We start from the raw sequence: 14,379 nt of genomic DNA, 5'->3' as shown, positions 1-14,379 counted from the left end.
AGATTTGTTGCTGTTTCCTTGCAATATTCAAATGGTGCACGAAATGTCACCTCGAGATCCAGCAAATCGACTGACATTTCAAACCAAATTGCAGCAACTCGTAAGGGACGCTCCTGATTTTTCCGAGGAAATTGCAGCAATTGATGAAAGAGTTTTGTCCTCTGTAATGGAACACGTTTTGGAAAGAGCATGACTGCGAAGAAGCCAATGGAGGCCATTTACAAGACATTATTTTTAACAATTAATTTTAAAAAACAAATTCCATGAATTAAACTACCATTCGCAATTTATTTCATTAATTTTTATTTAAAAAATAAAAAGTTGTAAAAAAAAAAGAAAACCTTCAGTGACTTTTGCCCCACCCCGCATATATATATATATATATGCGGGGTGGGGCAAAAGTCACTGAAGGTTTTCTTTTTTTTTTACTGTATATATATATATATACTGTATATATATATATACTATATAGTTACTGTATATATATATATATTTGTGCAGCGTCTGTCCTGTCCTGTGTTGTCACTGAACTACTTTCTCAAACTTTTGTGAAATCGTACCAAACTTCTGGAATGCACATATCTCTCCCGTCGGTATGTCCTAAGGGTATTTTTTTTGAAATATTTTCCTATTTTCTATTTTTTATTTTTTGGGAATTTTTTTTTTTCAACTTCAATTGTATCTACGCTTGGTGCGGCGAGCGTAGCGAGCCGAGCCAAGCTAGTATATATATAAATATATATATATATATATATACTGTATATACATATATATCGTTGAACAAGACTCGGTGATGTAGTGCTTAAATATGGGTAGACTCGGCTCAAGGTTGATATATGTGTCAATTAGAGTTGGTGATGTAATGGTTAAACATGGGTCGACAACACCCACTGCTATTATTTGGGTCAACTAGAGTCTGTGATCTAATGGTTAAATATGGGTCGACTAGACCCGAGGTTAGCATATGGGTCAACAAGAGTCGGTGATGTAATGGTTAAATATTGGTCATCTAGACCCATGGTTAGTATATGCGTCAACTAGATTCAGTGACGTAATGGTTAAATATGGGTCGACTAGACCCAGGTTTAGTTTACGTGTCAACAAGAGTCGGTGATGTAATGGTTAAATATGGGTCGACTAGACACGGTTATTATTTGGGTCCACTAGGCTCGGTGATGTAATGGTTAAATATTGGTCAACTAGACCCAAGGTTAGTATTTGGATCAACTAGTATTGGTGATGTAATGGTTAAATATGGGTCAACTAGGCTCAGGGTTAGTATTTGGGTCAACTAGACTTGTTGATGTAATGGTTAAATATTGGTCGACTAGACCCATGGTTAGTATATGGGTCAACTAGAGTCCATTATGTAATGGTTAAATATCGGTCAACTAGACCCAGGTTTAGTATATGTGTCAACTAGAGTCGGTGATGCAATGGTTCAATATGGGTTGATTCGACCCACGGTTATTATTTGGGTCTACTAGGCTCGGTGATGTAATGTTTAAATATGTGTCGACTAGACCCAGGGATCGTATATGGGTTGACTAGACCGAGGGTTAGTATATGGGTCGACGAGACCAAGGGTTAATATATGTGTCGACTTCACCCAGGGTTAGTACACAAGTCGACTAGACCCAGGGTTAGTATATGAGTCGACTAGACCCAGGGTGAGTATATGGGTCAACTAGACTGAGGGTTAGTGTACAAGTCGACTAGACCCAGGGTTAGTATATGAGTCGACTAGACCCAGGGTGAGTATATGGGTCAACTAGACTGAGGGTTAGTATATGGGTCAACTCGACCCAGGGCTAGTATATGGGTCGACGAGACCAAGGGTTAATATATGTGTCGACTTCACCCAGGGTTAGTATATGAATCGAATAGACCCAGGGTGAGTATATGGGTCAACTAGACTGAGGGTTAGTATATGAGTCAACTAGACCCAGGGCTAGTATATGGTTCGACGAGACCAAGGGTTAATATATGTGTCGACTTCACCCAGGGTTAGTATACAAGTCGACGAGACCCAGGGTTAGTACACAAGTCGACTAGACCCAGGGTGAGTAGGTGGGCCAATTGAGTACCAGCTTGCTGGGATGAATGATCACGGTCTGTACCCCGATCTAGAATAGGTACAACGTATCCCTGCGCATCGCAAGAGGCGAATAAGGGTTGGCGTCAGGAAGGTCTTCCGGCCATAAAAACATTGCCTCAAACAGGGAACCATGAGTGTCATGGGGCCCGCAAGGCTAACCCCCGCTCTCGCGGGGAAAAATGGCCTTAAAACGATCATTCTACTCAAGAAATTTGGATTTGAGATCAAAAGATGAATACGAGGCAAGAATACAGGTCAGATTTTATTTCTTGGTAATTCTATGCAAATATGATTTCCCATTGTAGAACAATATAACTTTTAATATTCAGTCCCCCCATTTTAGGTAAGCATAAATAATGGAACAGATTAACTTAAAGTGAATGAAAGTTGAATATTATTTAGTATTTGGTTACATATCTCTTGCATACAATGACTACATCGATCTTGTGATCCATTGACCTGACCAAACCCTTAGTGTCTTCCTTTGATTTGCTTTGCCAGGCCTTAGCTGCAGCATTTTCAGTTGTTTGTTTTGGGGGGTTTCTGACTTAAGTGTCCTCGTCAGCAAGTGAAATGCATGTTCCATTGGATTTAAATCAGGATATTTATTGACTTGACCTGTATACAACCTTCCACTTTTTCCCCTGATGAAATCCTTGGTTGCATTGGCACTGTGTTTTGGGTAATTGTCTTGTTTTATGGTGAAATGCCGCCCAATGAGTTTGGAGGAATTTTCTTGAACATAGGCAGACAAAATGGTTCTGTACATTTCCGAATTCATTCTGCTGCGGCTATCATTAGTTACATCTACACCTATAAAAGGCAAAAATCTCTCTTTCTCTCTCTCTCTGTCTCCCTCTGTCTTTGTCTGTATATGTTCTATGCATGACCACATCTTTTCAGTTACAAACTCCGAACTCGAGGTACAAATATAATTTTGTGTGGGGTGTAACATATATATATATATATATATATATATATATATATATATATATATATATATGCTATGTTGCCATAGGAGTGTGGGGGGCCGGCGAGTGAGGGGCCGTAAATTATCTATGTAAATGTGTACTGTGTAGCGCCACCAGGTAGTGGTGGCAGAAGGTATTACAATTTCATTTTTTTACCTGGGCAACGCTGAAGTTAAAGCACTCTTCGCACAGGTAAACTTGTCGTTCTCTCCTCCCTTCCTCATTCCCTGCTCCTTCCTCGCTTCCCCCCACCCCAACCTCGCCTTCTTCCTCCCCCTCCTCTCCCCCTGCCCATTCACCTCTCCCAATCCCCTCCCCCCTTCCCCACTCATCTCCCATACCCTCCACTCCCCCTCCCTTTCCCCACCCCGTGCAATGCTGGGTACTTTAGGTAGTCATCAATAAAGATGAGCGAGTCATTTCCAGAGGCAGCCATGCAAGCCCAAGCCATGACAACACCTCCACCAAGCTTCATAGATGACGTAGTACAGTATGCCTTGAATCATATGCAGTTCCTTCCTTTCTTCACACTTTCACCTTTCCATTGCTTTGGTAAAGGTTTATCTTTGTCTCATCTGTCCATAAAACTTTGTTCCAGGAACTCTATTGGCTCACCTTTGCAGTTGACTAATTCTAATCTGGCCTTTCTATTTGTGGTGCTAATGAGAGGTTTGCATCTTGCGGTGCAGCCTTTGTAATTCTGCTGTCAAAATCTTCTGAGAACTGTAAGTTGTGTTAATTTCACCCCTGCACTCTGGAAGTTGTTGGTGAAGGCACTGATAGTTATTTTTGGTTTTTTTTTTATCTCCAGCTGTAACGATTTTTCTGTCATCAACTGTAGTTTTTTTTCCATTGGCAAACCTGGCTGTTTTATATTGCTAAGTGTACTACTGGTTTTTCTTTTTCAATATATTACAAATTGTTGTATTTGCTATGCCCCATTTTTGTGCTGTGGTTCTAATTGAATTATTTTGTTCGTTAAGCTTTAAAATTGCTTGCTTTTCTTTCATAGACAGTTCTCTGGTCTTCATATTGGTTTTTGTCTACTCACTCCATTGGCAAAAGCAAAAGCTAAAACCAAGACTAGACATTCACAGCTCTTTTATGGATGAACAATGAATGCAACAAGAGGCACCTGAACAACAAGAAATACCTGTCAGTCATCTTTTACAATACTTGTGCTCACCTCGAATTGGGGGGACTGAACATAAAAAGTGCTGTTGTTCTGCAATAATAAAACATATATGTATAGAATTACCAATAAATAAAATCTGACCTTCTATACTCTTGCATCATATATATATATATTAATTATTTTTTTTTTTGTATACTGAATCGAGGCTCGTGAAAGAGCTAACATTTATTTCACAAACAAATCAACCAGACAAACAAAATATATAAAAAGAGGGAGCGGAAGACAAGATGGGGAGAGAAGGGGAAGCACACAAACACAACATTTGAGAGCAGGGAGATGTGTGGGAGGGAGAGGGCTTGGGGGGAGGAGGCGTGGGAAGGGGGGGGGGTGGGGGAAGTATAAAACACAAGGACACCAAGGACTTCCAGGACAGAAGTTGGTATTTCAAAAAAGTGCATTTGGGGTGAACTTAACGGGGGTAGAAAAGATCAAGGTTTTGGATGGGGGAAGATAAGAGATGGTGGTGAACAGCTGTTTTAAAGACCTGGAGGGTGGAGTGGGATTGAAGAGAGTGAGGGAGTTTGTTCCAGAGGCAGGAGAAAAGAGGAATTAAGGAGTGAAGGTGAGCAGAGAGTCTTGATTTTGGCAGTTTAACCATAAGAGGGTTGCAGGCAGATCTGTGCGACCTGTAGGAATATTTGGGGGGACAGAGCCCAGAGAGAGCTGGGGGGGGCAAGGCCAGAGAGGAGTCGGTAGAAGACGGAAAGACCACCAACCTGCCTGCGGTGAGTGAGTGAAAGGCCCTTGGAGTTAGCTTCATCGCGAGAGATTCCAATGATTCTGAACGCTTTGGTTTCAACAGCGTGAAGACGAGCTAGGTGTGAGGCAGGAGCACCAGCCCAGAGGGGAAAGCAGTATTCCATTGAGCTGCGGATGAAAGTCTTGTATGTGGTGAGGAGCTCAGGTGTGCCAAGGAAGGACTTCACACGACGGAGGATGCCCAGTCGGCGACTGGCATTGGAGGCCAGATTTGAAATGTGGTTTTCCCAGGAAAGATCATGGCAGATAGTGAGACCCAAAAGCTTGAGTGACAGAACTTCTTGGAGAGGATTATTCAGAAAGTTGATGGGAGGGTTGTCCAGTCGGTCTTTTCGGAGAGACATCGTAAGAGTGTGAGATTTGTCAGGATTGAAAGACATGTTCCACTTGTTTGCCCAGTCTGTGATTTTGTCCAGGTCTGCAGAGAGTGAGGAGGCTGCAGACTGCCAATCTGAAGGATGAGGAATGGAGCGACAGAGAGTAGAGTCATCAGCAAAGAGATAGAGAGGATTTTCAAGAGAGTCGGAGAGATCATTGATGAATATCAGAAAAAGCACAGGGCCCAGGACACTGCCTTGGGGAACTCCAGCCTGAACAGGAAGAGGAGCTGAGAGAAAACCATTCAGGGCCACACGTTGACTACGACAGGAGAGGAAGTCCGCCAGCCATGCGTGGAGATTTCCATAGATACCAAAGGAGGAGGGTTTGGTGAGCAGAGCGGGGTGCCAGACCGTATCGAAGGCAGGTGATATGTCAAGGGAGACAGCTCTAATTTCCTGTTTGGCATTGAGGACCTCCATCCATTGTTGAGAAAGCAGAAGCAGCATGTCCAGAGTGGAGTGACAAGGTCTGAAACCAAATTGATGATCAGAGATCAAGCCATTGGAGAAGAGGAAAGATTTATTTCTTATCTGAAGCAATGATGGATTCCATGACTTTGGTGATAATTGGAGAAGGCTGATTGGTCTGTAGTTGCTAGGATCTGTTTTTGTACCTTTTTGTGCAAAGCGGTGATGTTGGCTGATTTCCAAGCAGATGGCAGATGACCTTGAGCAAAAGAGAGGGTGAAGAGAACAGAGAGAGGGAGTGAAAGAGCGGAAGAACAGGATTTTAGGACCCGTGGGCTGATGTCGTCAGGTCCAGTTGCAGAATCAGAGTCGAGGGTTGACAGAAACTTTTCCACCTTGTCAGGAGGAAAGGACACAGAGTCCAGAAGCAGCTGGGTACGACTGGGTACGGTGGGTACAGAGAGGGATGGGTTTGGGACACAAGATTTAGAGGCAAACACAGAGTTGAGGCATTCAGCTTTTTCACGTGCGGAGTCAGCCGTGTAGCCGTTTGAGGTGAGGGAGGGGATGGAGGGGGAACAAACACCAGAAACAGATTTGACCAGACGCCACCAGGATTTGGAAGAGGGAGACAGATAAGAGAGTTGGGTCTTGAGAACGGAGTGATATTGTTTCCTGGCTCTCCTGAGGGTGGACACACACTTGTTTCGGGCTTTGTGAAAGGAAATGAGATTTCCTTCCGTTGGATTTGCTTTCCAGGAGACGAAAGCAAGTTGTTTCTGGGCAACAGCCTCACCACAAGATTCCGTGTGCCATGGACGGGAAGAAGGGTATGACAACTGAAGACGAGATGGGATAAATCTGTGCATGAGAGAGAGCAATTTACTTTGGAAGAATTCCCAGGATGAGTTGATGTCAGAGGCGGTAGAGATGGGAGACCAGTCCAGATGATTGATGGCTGCTTGAAGACCATGCCAGTTGGCCTGTGTGGAATGCCAGACTCGTCGACGCTGAGGAGGCTCTCTGAGAATGGTCAGAGAGATGTCCACTTCAACAAGCACATGATCAGATGAGCCGATTGGAGCAGAAGAAGAGCAGCAGACATTTTCAGGGAAGTTAGTCATAACCAAGTCCAGAAGAGAAGATGCTCCATTGACTGAGATCTGGGTAGGGACATTGACAGATTGTGTCAGTCCCAGTGAGTCGCAGAAGTCCTTTGCTGAAGAGCCATGGCTGGTGAGAGAGGTACCCACACCCAGCCAACTGGCATGGTGACAATTGAAATCACCACATATGAGGAAGAGAGAGTTGGGATTGGTAGATAGAAGTTGGTCCATATTATCAGACAGCGAGATGTAGATGGAGTCATCACTGTTTGGTGGACGGTACAACACACATATGAACAAAAGGTGGGAGCGAAGGGGAAGCCGTAGCCAAAGGTATTCCTGGGGGTGAGGTGGAGAGAGGGCAGTGCAGGGCGAGTGAGGAAGAGAGTTTTTTAAAATAAAGATAGCAATATAGCTTCGATATTCATCTTTTGATCTCAAATCCAAATTTCCTGAGTATATAAAAATAACAAATTTGACTTCACTGCTCCGATACATATGGAAGGCACTGTGTAGCGTGATATTACAAAAAGTTGTGGACGGATTATAACAAAACCTGGTGGATGAGATGACAAGAACAAACCGATTCGATTTTGGTTCAGGTCCGAATCCAGATCCTACCTATCATTGGGATACAAAACAAACTGTTCAGCCTGGTGGAGGTTTGTCTGTGATTTCGTTCATTTTCAGGACCATTGCTTGCGTTGCAAAAACGTTGCATATGTGTTTAACCTGCTGATAGCAGCGTGACTTGCAAATGATTACAGCACGCATCAAGGAAAACATTATCTTCAAATCTTTTGTGTCTATTACTTTGTGTTCCAAGGTTAGACTGTATGAAGCAAGTCCCACATTGTTACCCTACACTTGCGAAGCGAAAAGCGGGGTTAAACGATCGGTTGTTTCCATACTTATACTTATGATTTATACCATCTCGTTGGTATAATTTTTTACCATTTATATGTTTGGTACCATTTATACGTTTGGTACCATTTATACGTTTGGTACCATTTATACGTTGGTACCATTTATACCATTTATATGTTTCCATACTTATGATTTATACCATCTCGTCTTCAGTTGTCATACCCTTCCTCCCGTCCATGGTACACGGAATCTTGTGGTGAGGCTGTTGCCCTGAAACAACTTGCTTTCGTCTCCTGGAAAGCAAATCCAACGGAAGGAAATCTCATTTCCTTTCACAAAGCCCGAAACAAGTGTGTGTCCACCCTCAGGAGAGCCAGGAAACAATATCTCACCATTCTCAAGACCGAACTCTCTTATCTGTCTCCCTCTTCCAAATCCTGGTGGCGTCTGGTCAAATCTGTTTCTGGTGTTTGTTCCCCCTCCATCCCCTCCCTCACCTCAAACGGCTTAATGGCTGACTCCGCACGTGAAAAAGCTGAATGCCTCAACTCTGTGTTTGCCTCTAAATCTTGTGTCCCAAACCCATCCCTCTCTGTACCCACCGTACCCAGTCGTACCCAGCTGCTCCTGGACTCTGTGTCCTTTCCTCCTGACAAGGTGGAAAAGTTTCTGTCAACCCTCGACTCTGATTCTGCAACTGGTCCTGATGGCATCAGCCCACGGGTCCTAAAATCATGTTCTTCTGCTCTTTCACTCCCTCTTTCTGTTCTCTTCACCCTCTCTTTTGCTCAAGGTCATCTGCCATCTGCTTGGAAATCAGCCAACATCACCGGTTTGCACAAAAAAGGTGCAAAAACAGATGCCAGCAACTACAGACCAATCAGCCTTCTCCCAATTATCAGCAAAGTCATGGAATCCATCATTGCTTCAGATATTAAATCTTTCCTCTTCTCCAATGGCTTGATCTCTGATCATCAACTTGGTTTCAGACCTGGTCACTCTACTCTGGACATGCTGCTTCTGCTTTCTCAACAATGGATGGAGGTCCTCAACGCCAAACAGGAAATTAGAGCTGTCTCCCTTGACATTTCACGTGCCTTCGATACGGTCTGGCACCCTGCTCTGCTCACCAAACTCTCCTCCTTTGGTATCCATGGAAATCTCCACGCATGGCTGGCGGACTTCCTCTCTGGTCGTAGTCAACGTGTGGCCCTGAATGGGTTTCTCTCATCTCCTCTTCCTGTTCAGGCTGGAGTTCCCCAAGGTAGTGTTCTGGGCCCTGTGCTTTTTCTGGTCTTCATCAATGATCTCTCTGACTCTCTTGAAAATCCTCTCTATCTCTTTGCTGACGACTCTACTCTCTGTCGCTCCATTCCTCATCCCTCAGATCGGCAGTCTGCAGCCTCCTCACTCTCTGCAGACCTGGACAAAATCACAGACTGGTCAAACAATTGGAACATGTCTTTCAATCCTGACAAATCTCACACTCTTACAATGTCTCTCCGAAAGGACCGACTGGACAACCCTCCCATCTACTTTCTCAACAATCCTCTCCAAGAAGTTCTGTCGCTCAAGCTTTTGGGTCTCACTATCTGCCATGATCTTTCTTGGGAAAATCACATTTCCAAGCTGGCCTCCAAAGCCAGTCGCCGACTGGGCATCCTCCGTCGTGCGAAGTCCTTCCTTGGCACACCTGAGCTCCTCACCACATACAAGGCTTTCATCCGCAGCTCAATGGAATACTTTTCTCCCCTCTGGGCTGGTGCTCCTGCCTCACACCTTGCTCGGCTTCACGCTGTTGAGGCCAAAGCTTTCAGAATCATTGGAATCTCCTGCGATGTAGTCAACACCGAGGGCCTTTCACTCACTCACCGCAGGCAGGTTGGTGGTCTTTCTGTCTTCTACCGACTCCTCTCCGGCCTTGCTCCCCCAGCTCTCTCTGTGCTCTGTCCCCCCAATATTCCTTCAGGTCGCACAAGATCTGCCTGCAACCCTCTTATGGTTAAACTGCCAAAGTCTAGGCTCTCTGCTCACCTTCACTCTTTCATTACCCTTTTCTCCCGCCTCTGGAACAAACTCCCCCACTCCCTTCAATCCCACTCCTCCCTCCAGGTCTTTAAAACAGCTGTTCACCACCATCTCTTATCTTCCCCCATCGAAAACCTTGATCTTTTCTACTCCCGGTAATTCACCCCAGAGTCCTTGCAGTGTTCATATGTTTTATTCCTCTCCCACCTCCCCCCAAGTCCTCCCGATGTCCCTGCTCTCAAATGTTGTGTTTGTGTCCTTCCCCCTCTTCCCCCTCTCTTTTGTGTCCTCCCCCCTCTCTCCCCATCTTGTCTACCGCTCCCCTTGTTTTTTGTGTTTTGTGTGTCGGTTTGTCTTTTTGTGTGATTAATGTTAGCTCTTTCACGAGCCTCGATCTTGTATACAAAAAAAAAAAAAAAAAAAAAAAAATACTTACTGTTTGTCGTACCTGCGTGTCTGCATAATTATCACAAAATACGTGCGTGTCTGCATTTTAAAAATTCATTTTCTCGGCAACCGTTGGTCCGATTGATACGAAATTTTCACCATAGGATCACCTCTGCATGTGGAATTTTTTTTTGTGATAATTATGATGTCATACTTCACGTGGTACAGACGCCATCTTGGAAAAACGTTGCAACTCTATATTTCTGAAACTGCTCCATGGAAAAAAATTGAAACATGCCTCATTGTCAAGTACTCCACATGGTGAATAAGATGTTTCAATGATTATGTGACGGGTGCCCTCATTATGACGTCATAATTCGACAAGTACAATGCTTCATCAGATCAGTATGAAATATATTTTTTCGCTGCAACTGTTCGTCCAATGGACAGAAATTTTTCACCAGAGGAGCACTTCCTCCTGTAGAATTTTTTAAAATGATAATTACCATGTCATAGGTCAACAAAACGTCAACAAAGGTTGCACCTCTCCATCTCTGAAACCGCTCCATGGAAAAAATTTGAAACATGGTGCGTTGTCAAGTTCTTCACATGGGGAATAAGATATGTTAATGATGATGTCATCTGTACCTTCATTATAACGTCATATTTCGAAAAGTACAATGCTTGATCCGATCAGTATGAATTTTTACCTCCGCCACCAAAGGTGGATGGAGGTTATGATTTCACCCCTGTCTGTCTGTCTGTCTGTCTGTGAGCAAGATTTCTCGAAAAGTTGTGGACGGATTTGGACGAAATTCGGTGGGCAGGTTGTGTGTGTGACAAGGAAGAATTCCTTCGATTTTGGTGAAGATCTGAATATGGATTCGGATCTGATAATTATTTAATTTTTAAAGTGATTCTTCACCATTGGGAGATAGGGCCAAAAACGTTATACAGCAGGATATCTCAAAAAGTTTTGGACGGATGATTTTGATTGAATGTGATTCTGTGTTCTGATTTTCTGGTCTTCTCTATGATACAAAAGAAACGTAAACTGTTCATCTGGCGGAAGTATGCTCTCTACTGAGTGCCTTTTTAGTTTTTCTCTGCAACTGTTGGTCGCGGACACGAAATTTTCACTGTAGGAGCTCTTCCTCCAGTATAATTTTAAAATAATTATGACGTCATATGTCATGTGGTACAGGCACCATCTTGGTAAAACTGAAAAACGTTGCATCTCTACATCTCCAGAACCGCTCCATGGAAAAAAATTTTAAACGTGGCTTATTGTAAAGAAGTTTTTAGTCCTTCACTCTGCATGGGGAACTAGAACGGCACTCAGTGGCGAGCAAACCTCCGCCTGGTGAACAGTTCACTTTTGTATCCCACTGATAGGCCGGATCTGGATTCGGACCTGAACCCAAATCTAATCGGCTTGTTCTTGTCACCAAACCAACTCGTCCACCAAGTTTATTCATAACTCGTCCATAACTTTTTAAAATATCATGTTATATAATCGCTTTTCACCCGATCTCTCTATGGTGAAGATTCACTTAAAATATTATACTAGCTGGATCCTGATCCAGATCTTCACCAAAATTTAATCGATTCTTCTTTGTCACACACACAACCTCTCCAACAAGTTTCGTCCAAAACCATCCATAACTTTTTGAGATATCCTGCTATATGTTGGTTTTAGCCCTATCACTGAATGGTGAAGAATCACTTAAAAATTAAATAATTCTCAAATCCGAATTCATATTCAGATCTTCACCAAAATTCAATCGAATCGTTCTTGTCAAACACCCAACCTATCCGCCATGTTTCGTCCAAATCCATCGACAACTTTTTGAGATATCCTGCTATATGTTGGTTTTAGCCCCATCTCCCAATGGTGAAGAATCACTTAAAAAAATTAATAATTCTCATATCCTAATCCATATTCAGATCTTCACCAAAATCGAATATATTTGTCCTTGTTAGAAACCCAACCTATCCACCAAGTTTCGTCCAAATCCATCAACAACTTTTTGAGATATCTTGCTATGTATAGTTTTTGGCCCTATCTACCAATGGGGAATAATCACTTTAAAACTTCTAGTAGCCGGATCCGAATCTGGATCTTCACCAAAATCTAATAATTTCGTCCTTGTCACATATGCTACATCTCTACAAAATTTCGTCCAAATCCGTCCATAACGTTTTGAGATATCCTGCTATGTGTTGGTTTTAGCCCCATCTCCCAATGGTGAAGAATCACTTTAAAAATTAAATAATTTTCATATCCGAATCCATATTCAGATCTTCACCAAAATCGAAAATATTTGTCCTTGTCAGACACCCAACCGGTCCACCAAGTTTCGTCCAAATCCGTCTCCAACTTTTCGAGATATCCTGCTATGTATCGTTTTTGACCCGATCTCCCAATGGTGAAGAATCACTATAAAACTTCTAGTAGCCAGATCCGAATCCGGATCTTCACCAAAATCTAATCATTTCATCCGTGTCACATACGCTACATCTCTGCCAAATTTCGTCCAAATCCGTCTCCAACTTTTCGAGATATCCTGCTATGTATCGTTTTTGACCCGATCTCCCAATGGTGAAGAATCACTATAAAACTTCTAGTAGCCAGATCCGAATCCGGATCTTCACCAAAATCTAATCATTTCATCCGTGTCACATACGCTACATCTCTGCCAAATTTCGTCCAAATCCGTCTCCAACTTTTCGAGATATCCTGCTATGTATCGTTTTTGGCCCGATCTCCCAATGGTGAAGAATCACTTTAAAACTTCTAGTAGCCAGATCCGAATCCGGATCTTCACCAAAATCTAATCATTTCATCCGTGTCACATACGCTACATCTCTGCCAAATTTCGTCCAAATCCGTCTCCAACTTTTCGAGATATCCTGCTATGTATCGTTTTTGGCCCGATCTCCCAATGGTGAAGAATCACTATAAAACTTCTAGTAGCCAGATCCGAATCCGGATCTTCACCAAAATCTAATCATTTCATCCGTGTCACATACGCTACATGTCTGCCAAATTTCGTCCAAATCCGTCCACAACTTTTTGAGATATCTTGTTCACAAACGGACAAATGGACAGACAGGGGTGAAAACATAACCTCCATCCACCTTTTGTAGCGGAGGTAATAAGTGTTTTTAACGATGACGTCATTGGTGCCTTAATTATGACGTCATAATTCGATAAGTACAACGCTTCGTCCGATCAGTTTGAAATTTCTTGAGCATGATCTACGCAACAATAATTATATTAAAGAATGTAAATTTATGATGTAATCGCTCATGTGGTCTAGCAGCCATATTGGATCAAAGAAAGAAACCCTTTAAAAACAGAAGCATCGGCTCGCACCAAGAAGATTGTGCCGGGTAAGTATTCCATGAATACCATCTAGTTAGATAATGGTTGCTTGCTTGTTGGCGGTACTCATCGCCCTTTTCCCCTTGCCTCTGTCGCTGCTGCTTCAATTCAGCAAACGTGCTCCCCAGGTTTGCCACATCCTCCGAAAGTTTCTCATTTTTCAATGTAATCTGATTGACTTGTTCGGCCTTCATCAAGCAAACAATAAACATCAAGACTTTATGGAGGTGTCTGTCTCAACTCTAACCTGGGATCAATTGTGGTTAAAATGCAACGTTCACATTGGATTTCACGAATTCCAACACACAGTGTTCCATTTGTAAATGTGTCATTAGGAGCTTGACCCCTGCAAGGTGTTAAAAATCATCAGAACATGTGCAGGTGAACATGATGTTCACCGTCTTGGCATCTGGGGTTCCATGGTTGATAACAGTTCATTACTTTTTGGCAGCTCTCAACGTCATTCTGTTGCTGTTGCTCATGGTGGTGTCGTGAGGGGTGAGTTCCGTGTTTAAATCTGTGCAGGTAATCAATTAAATGAGGAAAATAAAAAACACGTATTTGATTAATGGAACTCCTTCAACTCTAAATCTAAATAGGCCAGAGAGGCCAGAGACTGTTTACTCCACCACAAGCAACCTGTGTTCTGGCAGTGACACTCGTGTTGAGACTGGCCCAAAAATATTATTTTCCCCCTGGCCCTTGGCAAGGCTCAATGTAACGTGTGTGTCTCGGTCTGTGCCTGTGTGTGTGTGTGTGTGTGTCTGTGTGTCTGTGACTGTGTGTGTGTGT

The 14,379-nt window shown here is 43.1% G+C and overlaps 1 protein-coding gene across 1 annotated transcript in view; it reads right to left on the bottom strand.

Annotated features, from left to right (window-relative positions):
- The window catches only part of LOC137425091 (uncharacterized), an 891,893-nt gene that overhangs the window by 641,837 nt on the left and 235,677 nt on the right, over positions 1-14,379 (bottom strand). The gene's annotated exons all lie outside the window — the stretch shown is intronic.

The sequence above is a fragment of the Myxine glutinosa genome, chromosome 1 (assembly GCF_964187855.1).
Source record: "Myxine glutinosa chromosome 1, kmMyxGlut1.1, whole genome shotgun sequence".
NCBI lineage: Eukaryota > Metazoa > Chordata > Myxini > Myxiniformes > Myxinidae > Myxine > Myxine glutinosa.
This window is presented reverse-complemented; position numbering and strand designations above follow the sequence as displayed.